General features: G+C 46.9%; 1 protein-coding gene and 1 long non-coding RNA gene across 4 annotated transcripts in view; one reads left to right on the forward strand and one right to left on the reverse strand.

The window, feature by feature from the left end:
• Positions 1-2076, reverse strand: part of LOC144755891 (uncharacterized) — a 226891-nt gene extending 224815 nt beyond the window's left edge. Inside the window, exon 1 of one of the 2 annotated variants that reach the window (XR_013594990.1) lies at positions 2036-2076. This is a non-coding gene — a long non-coding RNA (uncharacterized LOC144755891). Of the gene's footprint in view, positions 1-1909 lie in introns of both variants that reach the window. The other variant, XR_013594989.1, reaches the window with a different exon arrangement.
• SLC35B1 (solute carrier family 35 member B1) overlaps positions 1-20252 on the forward strand; it is a 252538-nt gene that overhangs the window by 108907 nt on the left and 123379 nt on the right. The window lies entirely within an intron of this gene.

Here is a 20252-nt window from a genome sequence, read left to right on the forward strand (position 1 = left end):
AATCGCACGCCATTATTACTACTCTAACTCTACGGCGCACAAGACAATGCTGTGTTCATTTCTCTGGGTTTAAGTGCTTTCTTTAAATCTAAGCAATTAAAGAGATCTTCCGTGCTCGCATTGCACTGCTGTGCACGCCATTGTCCTTAGCCCAGGGACAGATCCATTATGAGAGCGCGCATGCTCTCCCCCTCCTCCACTTCTGGCAGAAGGTTTTTTAAATTGACGCCTTCAGCGTGTATCTGCTATGGCATTTGAAAGCTTTATTTCAGCATCGCCTTATCGCTGATTTTACAGCTCTGAAGAATTGTAGATGTTGGACGTGTGCTGCTGAAATCCAGACCCTGCGGACAGACATTATCCTTTAAGGCAACCTTCACCCCCACAGTTACTCGTTTTTAAATCAATGCACACAACTTGAAGAGCTCATCCAGTTTTCTCCCAGCGCAGCGTAAATCCAGAGCTCGTTTTCAAAATGCAGTAATTGTTTGGGGTAATCTGGGGCTTGGTGCTGATGTGAGGTCAGACTGCAATGCTTTTGTAAGAACTAAAACCCTACGGCACGGTCTGCATAACATCATTTTTTTTCCACCATTGCCATGCAGTTGCCAGTGCTTAATTAAAAAAAAAATAAAGTGCCAGAGCCCTCGTCAGGAGAACATTGCAGCATGCACCATTTATTGCCCCGCCAGCTCCGCCAATAACTACCAACTTTACTAACCATCACACTCAACCTAAATTATGCAGAATGCGCCACCTTGTGGCAGACTATCTTAAGGGCTGGTGCAAACAATTAAGTAACGTTAACGAACCACCGGCTCATTTGCACTGCTTCCAACCCTAAATGGAGTTTGGTTTTACAGGCTGAAAGTTCACTAGAGGTACACTTTTGTTTCCTTTTCGGCATAACATTAAACCCTACTGGCCAAAGAGACAGCCAGAGGTTGCCATCACCCATATTCTAACTGCAGCTTTTCCCACAAAGGATACAACCAAGCCTCTGGAGCAAATGTTGCTATAGGAACCTACCGTGTAAAAAAAAAAAAAAAGGAAATCTGCTTGGAGTGGAGCAGCCACATAGGTTTATGGGTGTAAAGCTAGGCCCAGGTAACTGAACCCTTGTCTGTAGGTCATCTTAAAAAAGTGTGCCTCACAAGAAGCATGTAGCTCAGGTAGCCATATGTAACTCCAGACTTGTGGGGTATCAATGGTCTCCTGCCATATTGAGAGCATTGCAGAACTGCAATGTTGCGAGTTTGTATTGTCTTTGACCTGCTCTCTGTTACCTGGAGATAGCTGAAGATTTTCCTTCTCACAATAATGCAGGGGTTGATTATAAAACAGTAAGAAAAGTCATGTAGCTAGTGTAATTCCAAAGATAAGGCAGAGGTTATTGATGTTAGGGACTGATCTTAACTGAGACCACCATGTTGCTCTCACATTGCAGGGGCATAACTTGCAACACCAGCTTTTGATTATTTTCGAGTGAACCGCAAGCTCTTTACATGCTCCAGGCTTTCGCCAGGCGCTGGTTAACGATCATCTGGCCATTTTCATTTAATTATTTTAGGTTTTGTGCTGCATGGCTGAACACTTATGAGGTCCCAAAGGCGAGACCTATTGGCTCTGCCAATGCTTGTTTTAGGACTTGTGCCCTGAGCGTAACTTAAAACCATTGGCAAAGCCAATAGGTCTCAAATGCGAGAAATATTGGCTTTGCCAATGCTTGTTTGACTGCGAGATCACGTTGCCCTGGAGCTGGAAGAGTCAATTCAAAGTCACAAAACGTATTCAGTGATGCTGTTACGATTGCAAAGCCTCAAGGGCCTGAAATTCACCAACAATTAATGGAACTGGTCTCACAGCAGCAACGCACAGAGGTAACCAACGGTCCAAAACTGTTATAGACCTGTGTAATATTCGAAGTTTTCTAAGTCGTTGAACCTGAGGGCAATAGGACCCAGGAGTTTCGGGACCCGGCGAGCAAACAAGAACCACGTTCCACTATGAGCTCCGCCTCAGAGAAAACATTTACCCACGTCAGCGTCCATGCTTCGAGTGCAGCCAACAGCCGCACTCCACATCCTGTTACGTCATGAAAATAGCGATTGGTATTAAAGAAGGACCCCTTGCCTAGAGCGGCAGGGCTGCCCGGCGCGAGCCTGTTTGTTTTTAAAGGAAGAGTCACCCTTTATGATTCTAGCGATTGCTATGCAAATAGAGCTGGAAAGGCAGGGACTTAAAAAGAGCAATTGGAGAGGACTGAATAGTTGAAGGAGATGAGAGCCAAACAGTGTCGAGAACAAGATAGAGGGTGGGAGTGGAAAGGATTGAATGGCCACATTTTCAAAGACTAGCTACAGAGGTAGAAGTAGACCTACAACTTGTTAGTAACAGCTAGAGGTAGCCTTGCCAACAAATTGACAAGTAGTGCCCATAGCTGCCAAGGTTTCAGATTGGTAGGAGTGAAATTTTTGTAATTTCAGAGTAATTTTGAGTGACATTTCAACTACTATGAGTGACAATTTCTCGCAATCAAAAGCAAGCAATGAAGACACGGGAAACATAAATATCAGAAGTTATACCACTCATTTGAGCAACAAGAAACTCTAATAGCTTAAATCTGCTGCAAAGCTCCAGAAATTGAAATACATTAACCAGAGACAGACTTCAGTCCTTAGTAACAGAGGGCATGCAGGCACTACAACTGCTCAGAACTGCCAAGCCTGTGTGTTAAATGAAAAAGATGCCACCTTGGTTTGGGCCATACAAACATACCTCTGTGCTGGACGTTTGAGCTCTCCCACGTCTGCTTCTGGTGTGTCTTCCCGTCTTATAACTTCACCATGATGTGGCCCAAATCACTGTGCCTGCAGAGGTGCCCCTGAAATGCAGTCAGTGGAGAAAACCTGCGCTAGCAGTTTAAACCACGGCAAAAGGCTTTAGACACTGTGAGGTGCGGAGGACTAGAATATTGGAGGCATGGGGCAACAATGAGCCTGCAGTGCCATGTACTCTGGGAGGAAGTCTCAGGTCACGAGCCACCGCCACGCCTGCCTCCTTTGTTCAGTGCGTCCCGCGGCTGTCCTCTTCTCCAAGCTCATCTTGATAGGAGTTGGTGCGGAGTATCTCTGCAACTACTGAGCCTCACTGAAATAAAACCGTGCAAGGGTCACAGATTCCTGACCCGACCGGGTGTCACTCTGGTCTGGGAAGGTGAAACACAAAAACAAGAGGTTGATTGTGACGCCTGGAACATAATCTAGCCTAAGGAGACTGACATGTTTATGAAGCAGAGAGTGGGAGGCCTCCGCCTGCCAGGATTCATATGCCTGTCTTTTGTCCAATGACAGAAGTGTGTCCTGAGCTCAGCGATTGCTGCAAATGCAGTCACTGGCTCCGTGACTGATGTGATGCCGCCCGGCAATGATTGAATGCCATACAGACACAGGCCATTTTTGACTTCCGGAATGAGGGGAAGTCAGTTCAGAGCGTCATGAGTGCGGAGCCCGATGACCAGAAACCAGATCCTCGGGACAGGCTTAGTTTCTTCCAAAACAAACTCCCCGCCTTCAGCAGCAGGGCGTGACGTCACGTGGCGGCTCCAGGTATTGCTTTAATCTGACTAGGGCTCCCCTGGCTGTGATGTCGCCTTTGCGCAGCCACACTACCATGCGAGAGCTGAGAGCCATGCAGCTCCAGGCGGACATTTACGATACATTCTAGCAGCCTCAGCTATAGCACCAAGCCAGAAGGAGCAGCGCTGAGCTGCTAGCTGCCACAATCATAATATTACCGTTTTAGGCAGCGCTTCGCTGATGCTCAGACAGTATGCAAATGTGTGACAATGCATTTCAGTGCGGTGATGCGGATCACCACACTGGTGCGTGATACTTGGCAGGACTAAGTGCCTCGCGGAGGTCGTGGCTGTACGAACCTGTGTGTTTATTGCGCCATGAAAATCTAAATCATGTAACAAACATCGTGTTAAAATATTATAAAGTCCCTTAAACATTCCAAAAAGCGTATCTCATTAACATGCGTAAGCATTTCAAATTAGTACAACAGATGCTATAGTTTTTAGAGGCCTTTATTATAAAATAAAGTGGGTCGGGTGCGTCTAGGTATCCGACCTGCTAGTAACTGGACATTGAAACGTGTTCCTATTGGACCCTATAAAACTATCCCCATCTTTGCTGATAAAAACACAGATTAATTGCTGAAAAATTATAGTATAACAAACGTTAAGGTATTCCATGTCAGCGATTTAGTTCCTGCTTATATTTCACATGTGTTACATAATCTTGCATTCCCTAAAAGTTGAAGCAATATCAAGGATTTTATTTTGTAGTTTTTCAGTGTACCATATTACGTTTGTAAAGCGCTTTATCTTAAGTAGCTCTTTCTATTTCACATGTTTCATGTTTCATTCCCTAGGAGTGTTAGCTATTTCCAGGATGTTGTATGTTTTCTGTGTATCTTATTACATTTGTATAGCACTTTATATAGAACAGCTTACAGTCATTTAAAAAGCCATTAATCCTGGTCGGTTTTAGGTGTATTGCAGTTGCTATGCTATATATCTGGACGCAATAACAGAAAGATCATAGAGACACTAAAGTACAGGTTGTTTGGCACACTAGAAATGTTTAAGCCATGCCATTCATTACTGCACACACTATGGGGCCGATTAGGATGGCGGTTTTTCCGCATCCTCCGGGCCGGCGGACACTTCCGCCAGGCCGGAGGATGCGGAAAAACCGCGGCGGAGACTCCAAAGACCCACCGCCAAATTAGGATGGCTGGTGGGTCTGGAATTCCGTCCGCCGCTTTTCCGCTGCGGTCGGCTTCCGACCGCGGCGGAAAAGCTATAACATGGCAGGCGGTGTCTATGAGACACCGTCCGCCATATTATGATGTTTGTGTAAAACTGCTTTTCCACGGCGGCTTTTCCGCCATGGAAAAGCATACGGATATTCACTTTGGGGGCCCGTTGCGGGCCCCCTGGGTGAATGGGGGGTGGGGGGTGCACATGGGGGGTACCTATGGTACCCCCCTGCATTTGCGTGCACAAAGCAGCAGGCACCGTGCGGTGCCTGCTGCTTTGTGCATGTAAATGTAACACATGCTTTTTTAACATTGCGGCGGGTGCAGCTTGAAGCTGCACTCGCCGCAATGTTAAATATAGAGGATGTGACCGCCACCCTGGCGGTCACATCCTAATCAGCACGGAGGGAACGCCGCAGCCCCTGCGGACGTTCCCTCCTCCTCAAGGGTGGCGGACGGACGCAAGTCCGTCCGCCATCCTAATCGGCCCCTATATATATATATATATATATATATATCTATATACTAGCAGTTCGTCCCGACGTTGTCCGGGTATGAAATGTTATGTGTGTAATGTTTGTAATAGTAAACGTTAATGTGTGTACGCTGACAGTGCCCGGCGTGATCCCGTGTTTGCGAGGGCTGGTTTGAGGCCCCGCCTGAGCCCCGGACTAAATTTTAATTGTGAAGTGGCTTAGATCGTGTGGTACGCTGCCTGCCTTCAGTGTCCACTGGAGCCATTGGAGCGTGAATGTCGCTGTGAGTGAATGGCACGCTTGTGCGCCCCTTTTTTTTTTTCCTGCAGCCACTTCTAAGAAATCTTACGTTCCTGAAGGAGTCAAGTTTTGTTTTGTTAGTTTAATTTTGTAGGCAGTTTGGCAAGGTCCGTCAAAGCGGCGCCCGTTGGTGTTTTGATATGGCATTGTGAGAAGTGATCAGAACACCAAGGCGGAGCGTGAATGTGCGTGCACATTGGTGGCGAAAGCCGCGCCCCTTTTTTTTGTTAATTTTAGTGCAGCCCTCTCTGACAACGCTGACGCCCACAAAGTTTGCGCCGCACTATATGTGATTAATCAGGGCTCAAAAAATTCACTCGACCGCTCGCATTTGCGAGTGAGATTGATTAAGGACGAGCTATTTTTAGGTCCTACTCGTCCTTTCTGGCGAGTAGGAATACAACCTTGACACTTGACCTTTGTCTCTGAAAGCAGAGGAAATGTGACAAGATAGCAAGATTTAAAGGCATCTTTATTGCTCACAAAGTAAATGAGCAATAAAAATGCTTTTAAATCTTGTTAACTTGTCACATTTGTTCAGTTTTCAGAGTTTGAGGTCATGCTCATTTAAGTTAGGTCGAGGAGATTTTGTAGTTTACTAGACCTGCAGGTCTAGAGCATTTTTTATGATTTGTCGAGCCCTGTTAATGGCGCCTGAATGGCAATGTGCGTGAATGCGGCGCAGCTTGGTGTTTGTAGACGGACGTGTGAGACGCGAAGGTGGATCATGAATGGGCACGCACATTGTTTCTGAAAGGCGCCCTACTGAAGTACGAGGCCATTTTTTGTTTTATTTGTGGCACGCCCCTCTGACAATGCTGTTGTGTCACGCCCCTCTGTCAATGCTACACGCCCACAAAGGAATAATGTAGTGTCGCCCACGCCAATGCCCAAGTGTACATTGACACGCCCACACCAACGCCCACAAGGGACTACTTTACCCCTAAGGTTGTTTGACCTTTGTAATGTATATGGTGGCCAGCTGTATAGCCTATGTCCATCTGCTGCATCTCCCCTTTACAATGCTGTATTGGGTGTTGTGTTTGGTGCTGTACTTCTTGAGTTTACCCGCCTCAAAGGTTTCAGCTTTCTCTTTATAATAGTAGTATAGATATAGATATATATATATATTTTCCCCCTGAATTTTATAAAGCATAAACTTGACCAGAAGGTATCTGAGCGCTTTACATGAGCACCAGTTGCATTACAGACGGTCACATTCATTTTTTGTAAGGCACAGGGAGATTACGTGATTTGCCCAGAATCACAGGATGTTGAGCGTCCCTGCCAATGCTCGAACCCGGTTCCCCATTTTCGATATATATACTCTCTCTCTCCAAACCCCTGCCTGATGATAGTGCCATTAGTGAACTAAGGCAGGTCTGCAAAGCTGGCAAGTTTCCCAGGTCCATGCATAATGTGCTGCTCCTGTCCAGGGTTTTTTCAAACGAAGAAACAATCTGGACTGAAGCAGCATATCACACATGAACCTGGGAAACTTACCAGGATGGAGTCTGTTGTCATGTGCATTCTAAATGTGGCCTAGATTATTATTATATGTGTGGCAGCGTTATAGTCTATTCAACATGTGGTTTTTGTACTGTGCACATTATGCACTCGCATTTTTAAAGGTGATCTCTTATTGGATAATCAATAATAAGGAGGTGCAGTGAAATAAAATACTTGTTTAAGATCACATCAAGCAGGGAAGCCAGAATTGAACACAAGTTTTCTGGTCTCACAGAGTAGATTGGTATCTCTTTCTTTGGCCTATTTCTTCAGCAAAGCTGAACCCTCTGCCTTTATTTTTTGGCACAAGAGATTAGAATGTGGCTGGTAGCAGTGGTGGCCGCCGCAAAACTCAAGTGGGGGATTGGGGACTGGGGGATTGGGGACTGGACAGGGAATTAGAGAAATAATACTAAATAAATATAACTCTTACCTGTTCTGCCTCTGACGCTGCGGGCCTCCCTAGGTGCTCCTCTTCTCTCCTCCTGGTGTCCCAGCCATCCCTGGGACATGAGCACAGACTCCCCACCCAATCCTGGCGCTACTCTCAATAGTATGAGAGGAGTGCCTCGATTGAGCTGAGCGGCTTCATTTGCCTCTCAGACAGTGCCTGGGAGTCTGTGCTGTTTCTCCAACCTGGCTGCGCAATACAGCTGCGTTGGGGAAGCCTAAGTGCGCATGATGGTTTGACCAGCCTAAGACAGCCTTCCAAACCGTCATGCGCACTTTCAGTGTGTACTACTCCTTCCCTGCTGTCATCATGGCCCAGACCTGGCAGGCTATAGCAGAGAAAGAAAATTAAATGATAATAAATTGGTTTTATTATAATTTTATTTTTCTATTTCCCTCAGCTGGTTCTCAGCGTGAGGGCGACGCTCCTCCGGCAGAGCGGAGGAGCCACAACTTCCTTGGAGGCAAAAGCCACATGAAAGCTTGGCTTATTTTGGGCTTAAGTGGTCCAGAACGACCTAGTGTTGAGCCACGCATCTGGCTCGAGCTTTCAGTGGCTGATTCGCCTCTAATAAACTATAGGACTTCACCAGTGCTGTGACTTAGAGCTGTGGTAATGGATGTGATCTTGGGCAAGGCCGGCTTTTGGTACAAGAGCACTCTGGGCGGAACAACAATTGGCCAACCTATGACCACTATGAACCCTATAATGCCCCTCTTAATCTCCACTAAAGCCCCTTTCCCTCATGTATGATGAATACCTGTTTGGGGCTTCAGATTCAGCTGATGACTATAAGCTGTAAATTATTATTTTTGTGCTGTAAACTAGCATCTATTTCTTTTAACATATTGGTTTGATTTAACCAATAATTGTATTAAATACTTTAGCAGTGCACAGCCGCTCCTAGAAAAACTCTGAGAAAGCCAATTAAGCTAGTTTCTTGTTTTCTGCAAAGGAAAACTAGGTTTGAATCAGATGTAAGGTTGGGTTGCTGAAAAAGGCATTTTAATTTGTCGCTAGTCTTACAAATGAGGGCAGGGGCTTCAACTCAGTTGTATAAAGGCTATTTTACCTGCCGTTAACATGAATATTGAACTTTGGCAGGAAACGTGAGAAGATACCACCACTTCTCAGAAATGGTGCTATATAATTTACCCTTTCACTGCCAGTATTTCTGTGCGTTCCTAACCATTTTATTACATCTTATACGCAATATGAGCAGTAAGATGGCTAGTTTGATTATTAAATACCTGCTCTGCAAAACTCCCATAGTTCGAATGTGTCTTAGCCATGTCTTCGCTACATTGCCACTAGATCTTAAATTGGCCAGTGCCAAACCTTTTGACAGCCCCACTGTACATGTAATGGAGCAGTATGGATTCTTGCCAGTATGGCTGCCATATTTGGAATCTGACAGAACTAGCAGCTCTTGGCATTGCCACATGCTTAATGGGGGGCGGCACATACCTAGCAGAGCTGTTATACTTTAATTGGGGCAACATGGGCATGTCTTAGTAAGTCTGTTACATTTACGCCGTAATGTATGCTCACTGCACCTACTCTTCACAGTTGCCCTGCCATAATGGGACATTTTCAGCTCTTCCAAGCAGGAATTTCATGTTTAAATGTGACAGTTTGAGTATGTCTTAGCAAAGCTGCTATACTTTAATGTGGCATTACCCCACCCCCACACTAGTGCTGCTGTAATTTAAGTGGGACAGTACCATTACTTTTCAAAAGTGATTCTATGCATGTAACAGGAGAGTATTCCAACCTCAGCCTGGCTACTGAGCTTTTTAACTGACTCTCAGAGGTTCCCAGCAGAGATTAATATTCTTATGAGACACTACCAGAACTTCTCTGCAGAACTGTTATTGGTTGAATTTTGCATCGGAACGACTGAGTAAGATTACTGGACTTTAAATTAGTTCAGTGCTGATAGCTCTTTGCAGTCTCAGCACGGAGGCCAGTATTTAACTGGGACTCCTCTTGTGCTCTGCTGAGCAGGTTAATGAATAATGGTTTAGTGTATACCAGGCATAAGTTTCAAGCTTTGCTCACACAAATAAAGGTTACAGCAGCGGACAGAACTAAAACTTTCAATCAAAAACCTGCCATATTTAGAGTAGACACCACAGATAACTCTAAACATTGGCATTAACCGCTTTCACTGCGTGTCCTCTCATTATTGTAAAATTTTGACGGTCGGCTTCGTCAAACGTGACACCTGCCTGCCAAACTTTTACAGGGTTTTACATTTTTTTTAACAAACTCCCAAAGCAGGACATTGCTTTTGAAACATAAAAAGCTAACGACCTCACCATGGGGATTTTTTTTTCAGTCCCTCACGGCTAGGGCAGCAAAACAAAAAAAAATTGATTACCCACTCTAAATTGGGTAAGCAGTCAGATGGCTAGCCTCCTATGAGTCGGCCATACTCCATTGGGTCTCTGGAAATATATATAACACTGACTAAATCGAAGTAGGCTATGTCATCAGTATGCTTGAAATCCGCCCACCTCCAAATCAGACAGGGCGACCTTGAATTTGGCAAAGAGAGAACACCGCTGCCACTGCAGAGTATTGTCACTGCCCAACTCCAAATCAGCCCCTTACTTTAATTTTCGTCTCCTAGCTTTATAAAGATAAAAATGTAAAGAATTTGTATTCTCACACCCTCTTTATCCAAAGTCAAGGGCCAGAAAATTTGATTTTATGGCAAGCCCAGCCACACACTGCTCCTGTCCCTACCTTGACCACTCTCTCAGTTCTTAATAGATGTACTGGCTGTGCGGAAATAAGCAAATAAAAATAAGTAGGACAGGAATTAGGTGAGAAGCACAAATGGAGGTGAGACGGAAACAAACAAACTCTTTTTCTCCCTTGAGACAGAGAGACAGGATTCAGCTTACCCATGCCTAAGCCTGTCTTGGTCCAGGACCATAGGGATCTGTTGAGGCTATGCTGCTATCTCACCTGGGTGGCTGCATGCATGCTACTAGTCCTTTTTCCATAACACTTATTAATCACACAACAAAATAAAAGCATATATGCAATTGTTAGCCTTTCATGCTATCTCACCTGGGTGGCTGCATGCACACTACTAGTCCTTTTTTCAGAAATGTAACACTTGCTGAACACACAACAAAACAAAAGCATCTTTGCAAATGTTTCGTACACAGGCTAAAGATAAAATAGATGGATAAGCTGTGACATGCTATGCTCATGTCAAGTTTTGCTTATCAGCTTCTCTAGGAGACAAAATGTATCATCTGTCAATGGGGAGGCATGCCTACTTTCCTTCTATGCTACATGCAAAAGTAGAGCCAATAGACATGTAAGCATGAGCAACGTTTTATTTTTTGTCCTCACGTGTACCTCAATCCTCCCTCAAAATGGGAAATGCATTTCCTTTTGCGAGCAGTGTCAGGGTGCCGAAACAGGCATTAAAAAACTGGTCACCCTTAATGAAAGACAAGCTGTACAAGCAGGACACTAACAAGACCCACTTCTCCTGAGGCAGAAAGCCGGGAGGAAGCACCACAGCTATTTTGCACATTCTTTTAAACTTGTATTGTTTTAAAGTACTTGCTGTTTGTTCTGGGACCTGTGTCCTCAGTGAATTTCCTGAAGCCGCCATCAGCGGCGAGGCCGCTAGCCACGCCCACTTTGGAGGCCACGCCCCCCCCGCCCACTTGTATTTAATAGAGCTGACTGCTAGCGCTTGCAAAACCCACTTCTCCTGAGGCGGAAAGCCGGGAGGAAGCACCACAGCTATTTTGCACATTCTTTTAAACTTGTATTGTTTTAAAGTACTTGCTGTTTGTTCTGGGACCTGTGTCCTCAGTGAATTCCTGACGCCGCCATCAGCGGCGAGGCCGCTAGCCACGCCCACTTTGGAGGCCACGCCCCCCGCCCACTTGTATTTAATAGCGCTGACTGCTAGCGCTTGCAAAACCCACTTCTCCTGAGGCGGAAAGCCGGGAGGAAGCACCACAGCTATTTTGCACATTCTTTTAAACTTGTATTGTTTTAAAGTACTTGCTGTTTGTTCTGGGACCTGTGTCCTCAGTGAATTCCTGACGCCGCCATCAGCGGCGAGGCCGCTAGCCACGCCCACTTTGGAGGCCACGCCCCACGCCCACTTGTATTTAATAGCGCTGACTGCTAGTGCTTGCAAAACCCACTTCTCCTGAGGCGGAAAGCCGGGAGGAAGCACCACAGCTATTTTGCACATTCTTTTAAACTTGTATTGTTTTAAAGTACTTGCTGTTTGTTCTGGGACCTGTGTCCTCAGTGAATTTCCTGACGCCGCCATCAGCGGCGAGGCCGCTAGCCACGCCCACTTTGGAGGCCACGCCCCCCGCCCACTTGTATTTAATAGCGCTGACTGCTAGCGCTTGCAAAACCCACTTCTCCTGAGGCGGAAAGCCGGGAGGAAGCACCACAGCTATTTTGCACATTCTTTTAAACTTGTATTGCTTTAAAGTACTTGCTGTTTGTTCTGGGACCTGTGTCCTCAGTGAATTCCTGAAGCCGCCATCAGCGGCGAGGCCGCTAGCCACGCCCACTTTGGAGGCCACGCCCCCCGCCCACTTATATTTAATAGCGCTGACTGCTAGCGCTTGCAAAACCCACTTCTCCTGAGGCGGAAAGCCGGGAGGAAGCACCACAGCTATTTTGCACATTCTTTTAAACTTGTATTGTTTTAAAGTACTTGCTGTTTGTTCTGGGACCTGTGTCCTCAGTGAATTCTTGACGCCGCCATCAGCGGCGAGGCCGCTAGCCACGCCCACTTTGGAGGCAACGCCCCCCCTTGTCCATCTTCCGGCACACATATATAAATGTGCAACCCTAGGAAGCGCAGTGGACGAGCGCCGCGGGCGCGCCGTTTGCGCGCCGAAGGCGCGCCTAAGGCAAGCCCGTCTGCGCCCGTCTGCGCCCGTCCGCGACGGGCCGGGACTAGGGGCGCTGACCCGGACCCTCCCCTGCTAGGGCTATCTTACACTTATTTCAGAGAAGCCCTCCTCAAACTCATGCCATCCCAGCATGCCCACTGTGCTACCTTGAATCCTCATTGTGCCCCTTGCACCTGTCTTATGTGCTTGCTCCCTCTTACCTCCCTCCCTTCTATCACCAACATAGCCGCCTCAAACTTCCCTCCCTTACGCCCCAAATCGACAGTTACTGACCAGACTCAAACTAGGATGTTGATCAGCTTAAACTGCAGATCACTGGGCAAACACAGGAGAGAAACTTTCGATCTACTTGTCTCGGAGAAACCCGCAGCTCTCTTTCTCACAGAGACATGGCTAAAAGACCACTCTGGCCCTGACATTGCTGACGCTCTCCCCGACAACTATACCTATGTTGGGAAAAATAGACCAACAAAAGAAGGTGGAGGTATAGCCATAATTTACAACAGACTACACTCCTGCAAATGGGAAGACTTTGTATTACCCAACTGTGAGGCAGGTCTGTTTAAGCTCTCGCTATCATCTAACTTTACTTTCTCCGGGCTGCTCATCTACCGCCCCCCAGGCCCAGCGAATTCCTGGGCAGCCTCCCTTCCTGAGTATATAGAACCGCTAATTCAGAGCTCAACAAATTTTTCCATCATCGGTGACCTCAATCTGCACCTGAATGACCCCTCATGTATTACCAGTAGCAATCTCTTACAAGACCTGGCTGCTCTAAATATTTCCTTACATAACTCTGGCCCTACGCATAAAGCAGGGAACCTTCTTGACCCCATCCTTTCCAATCTGGAGGCCATCGACTGTAAGGCTCCTTCACCTATTACATGGTCTGACCATTACATGGTGACCTTTACTATTAAACTAGGTCAGCAATGGAATACCCCCTCCAACCCTACGGAACACAGACTATCCAGAAACTGGAATAAACTGGACCTAAACAAATTCAATTCTTGTCTCGAGAATACTAGACCTCTCATGAAAGACACTAGTATTGCAACCTCCCCTACCATAAATATCTGGCTTACACAGGCTGCCGATACATGCCTACCTTTGCGCATGCAATCGCACAACTTTCATCATCCACCTGCACCCTGGTTTACCGAAACCTTAAAAAAAGAAAAAAACATTTGCAAAAACCTGGAGCGCAAATGGCGCATAAAATATGACTCATGTTCTAAGCAAAGCTATAAAGCCGCCTTAGCAAAATATCACTCCCTATGTAAAACTGCCAAAGCTGAACATGTCAATCATACTATCCTTGAAGCAAAAAATCGTCCAAAGACACTCTTCAAGGTAGTGCAAAAACTCTCGGGCGCAATGTGTCAACCTAAAGCTCCCTGTCTTAACATGGCACAATGCAACTCATTGCCTGAATTCTTCATCGCCAAAATTGATACCATCTACTCCAATTTTGGGAATTCATCTCCCCTCCCCTCTTTGCCCAGCCTACCAGTCTCCATTTTATCTTTCGATCAAGGGACACCAGAGGACAAAAGCCCCACCCATTCTCTGTCAAACCCCTCCTCTGCACCCATGCTCTCCGGTGACTTTAGACTCACATCTGATACATATCCTCCGACTGCTCAGCTGATCGACACATGGGATCCGCTCAATATTGAGACCCTCTCCGACATCATCAGCAAAATTAAATCCGGTTCCCCATTGGACCCTATTCCCCCCCAAATTTTAAAAAAGCTGGACAATTCCGCCCTAGAACTCATCATGGATCTTCTAAATTCCTCCCTAAGAGAAGCTACCGTACCTTCCGCATGGAAACACGCGATGATATTGCCTTTATTAAAAAAGGCTAATGCCGATTCCAGCATTCTAGCTAATTTCCGTCCCATCTCACTTATCCCGTTTTTTTCTAAAATCTTAGAAAAACACATTAACTCCCAACTTTCCTCCCACGTGGAGTTAGGGGGAATTTTACATCCATCACAATCAGGCTTTAGATCCGGCTTCTCAACGGAATCCACTTTGCTGGGAGTCTCGGAAAACATCCGCCTCCGAGTTGATAGGGGGGAAACCGTGGCACTCATTCTGCTTGATTTGAGTGCCGCATTTGATACGGTTTCCCACCCCATTCTTATCAATGCCTTCCGATCATCTGGCATCACCGGCTCAGCTCTTAACTGGCTCGTTAGCTTCTTATCTGACCGCACTTTCCAAGTCTTCTCTTCCTCATCCGTTTCCCCAACTTTTACATCTGCGTATGGAGTCCCACAGGGTTCCATCCTGAGCCCCTTGCTCTTCAACTTATACGTCAGACCTCTGGCGTCTATTGCGGAGCAAGCTGGGCTCACCATTTACTCCTACGCAGATGATACCCAGATCATCTATTCTCTTTCCTCAGATTCACATGCCTCCTCATCTGCCCTCAGTTCAGGATTGAGCAACATCGCAGCTTGAATGCTGGACAACAAATTGCAACTGAATGGGGGGAAAACAGAGCTTCTTCTGTTTGGCCACAATACTACTCTATGGGGACCCCAACACTGGCCCGCTCAAATGGGCCCCCCACCCATTTCCTCTAAATCAGCACGCAATTTAGGCGTGATTTTCGACGACCAACTATCAATGAAAAGCCATGTGGTCAAAACCTCCTCCACCTGTACCACAATCATCAAGTGGTTGCGCAAGATTATCTGGATGCTGCCTGTGGACACCCAGAAAACTGTAGTCCAGGCTCTAATCACTTCTAGACTGGACTACAGCAATATTCTTCTCCTGGGTGCCAGCAAAGAGGTGATCCGTAAATTGCAAACAGTCCAGAATATGGCGGCACGACTGCTTTGAAAATTACCCAAAACTTCCTCCACCTCTAACTCCCTCCGCACACTACACTGGCTCCGCATAGAAAACCGCACGAAATTTAAGGCTCTCTGCATCATGCACAAAATAAATACTGGTCTGGCCCCACCATATCTCACATCCCTGGTTCACCGCCACTGCCCCCCCCGCACTCTGCGCTCATCTAGCCAACATCTCTTTTCAGTGCCTAGAATTAGGAAAGCCAGAATGGGAGGCCGTTCATTTGCCTGGCTAGCCCCTTCACTTTGGAATTCTCTTCCTCTCCAGCTACGAAAAGAACCCAATTATCTTAGATTTCGCAAACAGGTAAAAAACTGGCTATTTAACATGAAGTTCCCTCCTTCTGACTTCCCCTCTCTTTTGTTGGTTTTACGCCGGGAAACCTATGGGTAGCTGAGCGCTTTATAAACTTAAATATAATAATAATAATAATAAAGACAGAAAATAGGCGAGTTAGAGGGGCACAGGCCATGTAATAGAAGAAAGGCTGAGAAGCCTATTGACGCACAAGGGAACTGAAAGAGGCACATGATATTTTAGATAAGGCCTTCAATTATGTAGTGAAACAATATTGAAATGGTATCTTTTTGTATTTTCTGAATTGGAAACATCAGGCAGAGGCTATTTGGCATATTATACAGAGTTCTGTTCAGTTTAGTGTGCCAGAGTCAATAAAGAATTAAGTAAAGACCTTCTGACAACCAGCTGATTTCTGTTTTTCATTCTTGCAGAGTGAGAAAATAGAATAAAGGGCTTGGTTAAATCACACACAATCTTTCAAACCATATTGGGTAATACAAAGCAGGCACCAAGTTGCTTAGCAAACAATGCCAGTATTCAAAAGCTCAGTGCATTTTGTTCCGTTGCCTTTTCAATTAGCTCTTTTTCTCCACTAATCGAATTTTGGGACATATTTCCAGACTGCCATTGGTTAGCAAAAGAGAATGGAACATAGAATTAAAATAACGGTGGTTGTTAAAAAGTTATTTATATGAAAATATTACACACAACAACACTGTAAATTGTGTAACTACTTCATAGTATTTCTAAATTAACTAAGGAAAAACATTAGGAAGGCATTGCTTTGAAGTACCGAGAGGAGTGCCTGGCAGAACCTGGACTGGGTCTCTGGTCTTTTGTAACATTATCTTTTTTACAAATCCATGTGTGATGGAAAAACGCATGCCTCAACAACGCATGCCTTAACCACGCGGTCTAAAACCCAACACCCGTCTTTACCACGCGTGCCTTTACACGCATGCCTTTACCACTCAATATCGTGGTAAAGACATGTTTGGCTTAGGTAAAAATGAGCATATGTGGTAAAGATCACACTCCTGCCCTAAACCCTAAAACACCCTAAACCTTAAAAACACCCTAAACCTAAAACCCCTATATCCTCTCTACCTACGACCTGAAAACTGCGCCTATCCTGTCCCCTACCCTGAGCCCTACAACTCAGCCCCCTTAAAACTACTCTGACCCAGGCCCCTTCCTGAGCCCTAAAACAAGCCCCCACCCCCTAAAACCTAACTCCACCTACCCCAGCCGAACCCTCAACCTTAAAACTGCCCCTTTCCTGTCCCCTGCCCTGAGCCCTAAAGTTCCCAACCCCTCCAGCCCTGAAAACTACCCCAACCCAAATAATCTACCCCACCTCCGTCCCCTGCCCAGATCCCTAAAACTCCCAATTGCCCCTCCACCTGAAAACTGCCCCTATCCTGTCTCCTGCCCTGAGCCCTAAAACTCAGCCCCCTAAAAATACTACTCTGAACCCAGCCCCCTCCCTGAGTCCTAAAACAAGCCCCCAGCCTTAAAACCTAACCCCACCTACCCCTGCTCCAGCCCAAATGCCGGGGCAGGTCTCCTGCCCTCAGCCCTAAAACACCCATACGCCCTCAGCCCTGAAAACTACCCGAGAACCCCACCCCCAAAACTACCCCAACCCAAATAATCTACCCCCACCTCCGTCCTCTGCCCTGAGCTCTAAAACCCTGACCCCGTGGTCCCTGTAAACTACCCTGACCCGCTCCCAGCACTGAAAACTACCCCACAACCCCTACGAACTACCCCCCACCCCCACAAAACCCGACTTACCTCTCCTCCTCGTGTTGATCCTTCCTCTTCCTGCCCCTCCGCCGGCAGCAGCAGCAGCAACTAGACCGCGCATATGCCTTTACCACGTGGTTAAGGCATAATCGTGGGCTAGACGTGCGTGGTACCGCATGCGTGGTTCAGCCCCGCGTAGTTCATGCTGTGTGGTTAAGGGTGTTTCCCCCTGTAGACCATTTCTGCTCCCACACACCAGTTTAACGTTTCATTCACATTCAGCTACTGTTGGAATTGTTGACCCCATCCCCAATATCATACTATGTCTCTCCTTGCCACCATCAATGCCTCATTACAGAAGGGGAGTGTGTACCTGTCCAGGGTTTGCTCCCCTCAGATACTAAGTAGCACCAGTTGTGGGTGATTATTATTGAGCAGTCTGTGACTGAGGATATTTGGCCATGCACCAACCTCGGGCAATCCCATAGTGTATGGACTAGTGTCCCCCTCTGTCTACACCCCCTGAGGCTTAGGTCATCTTGCACAGCTGGGTTCTCGTGAAGTATGCCCTACGAATAATCTTCACCCGGACAAGCTGAAACCCCATCCATTTAGGCACTTCTCGAGGATACCTACAGGCCCCCCCATGCCTCATCTTCCAGTCTTCCCAGATCCTAGTCCCACCTATTCACATTAAAGGGGTGGCCTATTATTTGTGAGTAACATAACATACATTTGTGAGACCACATGTTTATTTAATAAGCCCCCCCAAAATTCTGATCTCCAGCGGTATCTCCTCCATAATGTCGTGTGAGAGGTCGCCATAGCCCTGTAGAATGTTTCACTTGCATATACTGGAAGAATTGACTCACTGTCAGTTCAAATTGTTCCTGTGGTTCGGAAAACGGTATCATCTCACCAGACGTTGCCCAGTTTCAAGATGTTTAGCAAGTCCCATTTCTGGTGTCCTTCCACAAGTCGGAATCTTTGCAGCAGTTCAGACTCCCACAGTAGTGTCTCGAGCGTTGCTCGATCCTTCCGCCCCAGTTTACTTGTTGCTTGTCACCATATCTTTCCCACCGCTATCGTGTACTTGGCAGTAGGAGACTTTTAGTGTTGAGCTGGCATAGGTACCCTCTTGGGTCCATGACTCTCCTATCTGCGTAAGTAGATGGGGGCAAATTAACAAGCCCCTTGCGCCACTTTTGCGTCACTTTTCCCATGTTAAAAGTGATGCCAAAGTGGCACCGGGGGCTTGTAAATCTGCCCCATGGTCCATAGTGCGTCACAAATGCCCAGTCTCTGTTCACCCAGCAGAACAAACAGCCTCCGGTTAGTAATGGACCCCCCCCAATCGATGGCCATCTTTGTCAGGACAGAGAGGGCCATTCTTGTTGTACCCGTATCCCACAGCAACAGGTCTTTTCACTGTGTCTACTTCTCAGAAAAAAACTTCTGGGACCTCTTAGTGGGTATTTTAACATATAAATTGAAACTTGGGCTGCTATATCATTTTATACAAGGTAGCTATTATATGTGGTTATCATGCATGAGTGTAACGTGTTACGCTTGTGCTTATTTCAGTTGATGCTATAACTGTAGTTATACAAGTGTGCATGCTTATGTGTGCTCGTGCCTATTTTTATATCATGCATGTGGTGCTGTTATGCTGGCTGTGCATCCTCGGGTGGCTGTGCACATTCAAACGGGGAGATGTTATGTGTTAGCAGTCTAGTAGCTGGGTGGGAGGAGTTAGGTGGGCAGGGAAAGGAAGAGGCGGAGTAGGGACAGGATGAGGGCAGTTAGAGTAGGGACAGGGTTGATATAGGTTGTGCTGAATAAAGCTCCAGTAAACTACAACCTGTGTCCATGGTTATTTGTAGCACGATGCTACAACTGGCGACGAGGGTGGGATGAGGCAAACCCACTAGTCACGATACCCCACAAGAGCGCCCTGTCCCAGGCAGCCTCGAGGCGAAGAAGAGACGCTGTTCGCGCCGAAACGCGACTCACGCGGGAAGCGTGCAAAACTGGTGAGCGCTGCACGAGCAGAAGTCGGGAGCCCACTCCGACTCTGCCAAGCCCCAGAGTAAAGAGAGTGGAGGACGTTGCCCCACGAAGGTCTGCTGCCAAGCGCTGCTGAGCGCGCTGAAATCGGAGCCCGAGGGAGCCGACGTCGGAAAACCTCACGCTTGATGCGTGAGTTTCGGCACGCCGCCGCCGATGAAGCGCTGGACCCGCAAAGTAAGGCGGGAGCCCACCCCAGCCTCACCTGACTGTGGCAGCGACTGAAGGGAGCCGAATCTGGAGGGTGCTGTCCCTGAAAACGACTGCCGGTGAGTCCAAAGGGAAGGAGCTGGGCCGAGTGAGCAGGGAGAAAGTAGTGCCTGCAGACAGCTACTGCGGCCATCTTGAAGTCAGGAAGGCTCAAGGACAGACCCATTACTCAATGTGGGGCGGCCATCTTAAAGTCAGGCAAAGCAAGAAAAGGCCAGATAAAGAGCAAACAAAAGTAAATAAAGCACAACAAGCCACAAACAACGCAGTGACAGTGCAACACAAACAAACAAGCACGAGCCAAGCCAACCAAACAGTGCCAAAGTATCCAGAAATAACCAGAGCAGGATTTTTGCGATACCACGATGTCGACATCACCGCGACGAAATGAGGCCAAGCCCATCATCGCAGGAGGATCACACTTGAGGACTCCCGAGCCAGTCACCCTCACGACAGGTGGAAGCATGGGCCCCAAGTGACAGGAATGGCTCGAAGACTTCGAAGACTACATCGACTACAAAGTGACCGTTGATAAGGACAAGCTGATAGCACTCCGGAATCTAGCGGGGC

Source organism: Lissotriton helveticus, chromosome 5_1 (assembly GCF_964261635.1).
Source record: "Lissotriton helveticus chromosome 5_1, aLisHel1.1, whole genome shotgun sequence".
Taxonomy (NCBI): Eukaryota; Metazoa; Chordata; class Amphibia; order Caudata; family Salamandridae; genus Lissotriton; species Lissotriton helveticus.